Source organism: Coenobita brevimanus, chromosome 110 (genome assembly GCF_032717465.1).
Source record: "Coenobita brevimanus isolate Jiangsu-jjx chromosome 110, ASM3271746v2, whole genome shotgun sequence".
NCBI lineage: Eukaryota > Metazoa > Arthropoda > Malacostraca > Decapoda > Coenobitidae > Coenobita > Coenobita brevimanus.
The window spans coordinates 7899823-7903043 of NC_137063.1; positions in this window are offsets into that span (position 1 = coordinate 7899823).

Below are 3221 nucleotides of genomic sequence, written 5' to 3' on the forward strand. Positions count from 1 at the left end.
ACAAAAGGAGCACTCACAGAGTACGACACTCGCACACAAATTGGTCTAAGGATCCAACAACTGACTTGGCTCAGTGACCCTGACCTTCAGTCGGTTACTCTAAAAATCCAACTACTTCATTCTTGCCTGACCTTTAACCCTTCTACCTAGTTTGGTCCAAATGAAATCAAAACTGTGCGAATTGGCCTTGATCCCTGATCTTGACCTTTGAATGTTCTCAAAATTAAATCCTTTGTTTTGTACTCTTCCACAGTTTTTTATGTAAATAAAAAAAGATTGCTTAAGCTGACCCTGCCATGTTTCCTTGACCTCTGACCAAATGTTCTTTTATTAAAAAGAAAGAAAACTAACCCCTTGGTTGATCCTAAACCCTTGCACCAAGTTTGGTCCAAATAAGACCAAAACTGTTTTAGTGAGTTTATCCACACACTGAAGTGTACCTTGCCCTGTGACCTTGACCTCGGACTGACTTCTCAAAATCGAACCCTTTCGGTCTTCTCTTACCCTCGTTTGGCCACAATCAGATAAAAACTGTTTATGCTGTCCCTGATAGGTCAGAGTTTGCCACAGCCCTGTGGCCTTGACCTTTGACCTATTCTAAAAAATAATAGGTCCAACCAGCCTATCTACACTGTTCCTTTGAGTACGAAGATAGGTTATGGGTTTATTTTACCTAACATCAAATGACCCAACCCCTTCAATACGATACAACGTTAAATACTCAATTATCGTCATCAACCGACGAGCTTATGGGATTTTACGAACAGGAGTGGTCAGACAGACATAATTAACTCTTCTACTACGTGGGTGTTCTTTTAATCTGAACAGTATCATCTGGAAGCAGCAAAAATAAACATAAAAATAATAAATGATTTAACTATGAGAAACATACAGCCTACTGCCCACTACAACTTACAAGCGCAATAACCTTAGCATCCATTTCTCCCCCTACCGTATATTATCAACAACTATTACTTATAAACCATTACGATTCTACCACAACTACCTATTACTAAAGCAACCGCCACTCCACTACTACATTTATATCGTTTCACAATGACACATATACAAGTACTACATCTATGACACACACAGGTCACTGCACCTATCAGATGTACAGCAATACCACACATTACTACAACCACCATAGCACAGTAATATAACACCCACATGGTTGGAACAAGCCTGGTATTTTATTTCAGACTTCCAGACGCCATGTTTCAGGACAGCGTGAGTCATATAAGCTGAAGAGAGTCAATATATTCACCACTAACCCTCACATTCTTATATTTTATTGCTGTTTACGCCAGAGGATTATATTTAGCTACAGAAAGTCCCATGAGCCTTAGTGCTAAAATAGCGATATTTATTACAACCGCAACAGTCATAATAAAACAACTACAGTTACAACAATCACTACAACAACCACAATTACAAAGACAAAACTTAACCACCACAGCAAATACCACATTCAGCACACCTTTCTTCCATTCTCTCACAACAACAACAACAACAACACAATCACCACAACCACAACAATCAGACCAACTACTACTACCACTACAACAACGTCACAACCACATCTACCTAACATCTACCTAACATCTCCACCACAATTACCACTTCTATCTTGTGTTGCAACTCCAGGTACTCGCACCACAAAACCTCCACCACCACGTCTACCACAATTACAACCACAATTCCCGCCAACAATTGCAACAAGTAAAGCTGTCGATACCCTGACCAGCCCCTGAATGTTTGATGCACCTCTCTCTCTCTCTCTCTCTCTCTCTCTCTCATGCTTTCATGGTGATTGTCTTGTATCGTAATAAAACATTTTCTTTCAATAAGTGTTAGGGATTCTCTCTCTCTCTCTCTCTCTCTCTCTCTCTCTCTCTCTCTCACACACACACACACACACACACACACACACACACACACACACACATACATACACACACACACCTCCCAAACTCTTCTCCACTCCCTATTAATCTTTCTCTCTCAGATCTGGCTATTCACTTCACTTCTCCAAAACCCCCTCCCCTCTCACCCCATCTCCCCCATTCTCTCTCTCTCCTCTTCTGCTCTCCCCCTCCTACCTCTCTCTTCCGCCATAGTAACCTTTCTCAGTTCTTGGCAATTTTCTCCATCTCTTCTTCCTAAACCCATCTTCCTTCCCCCGTCCCCCTCTCCTTCTCTCTCTTGTTTTCATCCACTCCTTCCCCTCTCTCCCCTTTCCCTCCCCCTCTGCTCCCCTTCCCCATCTCCCTCTTCCCCCACTCTTCTTCCTCTCCCCGCCTCACAAGTTTAGTATGCACAAGAACAACATTATATTTACCTTTTCAGTGTAACACATTTCAGGCATTAAATAAGGTATGGAGAGGGGCGGAGCACGTGTATTGTTGCCACACCTATATATTTTTGTTTACTTATTTACGCCGCTTCCCATATACGTATTTACTGACATATTTATAAAATTTACATAAAACACTCGGGCCAAGACTTAAAGTATATATTCTCAGGTTTCGGTTTGAATGATTCTTTGTTAATTCTTTTGTATCAACACATTTGCTATTGTCAACTCCCTCACTACGATATCTTATTTTACAGCATATTCTCGCTTCTCCCAGGCAATTATATTCACTTTAGGAGAGGGACCCAAGTAGCGAAGGAGTCAATAACAGTCCCATTAATTTCTCAGGTTATAAAAGTTCCTCCTGAGCTGAATAAACTCGCATGGAGATGGAAAGAAAAAAAAAGTTATTGTCACCGGACTGAGAGTGTTAAGAGTCGATCTCCCGTGACTCACTTTCAGCTGAATAAAATCGTCTGGCGTGACCTGGATTACGATACAGCAATTGTCCACACTCTCACCTAAATGTAATCAGAGAAAATACTGAAGATGAGACCACAAAAATGAGTAAGTACCTACTTATCTATTTATCTATCTATATCTATTTATCTATCTACATCTATCATTTATCTGGGGTTTATACAAGACTCTGGAACCATGATTTATTGTATATTATTCAAAGTAAATACTAAAGACGAGACCACCATAGGATAAAGTACCTGATTATTCGTTGATTTATTTATTTATCCACCTATTTATTCATTCATTTATTTATTTATCTGGGGTTTCTATGAGACTCAGAAGCCCACAATTTAGTGTATATTTCCAGGCTTAGGTGTTTTATTGTTCCAGTTTCTACCTGTCT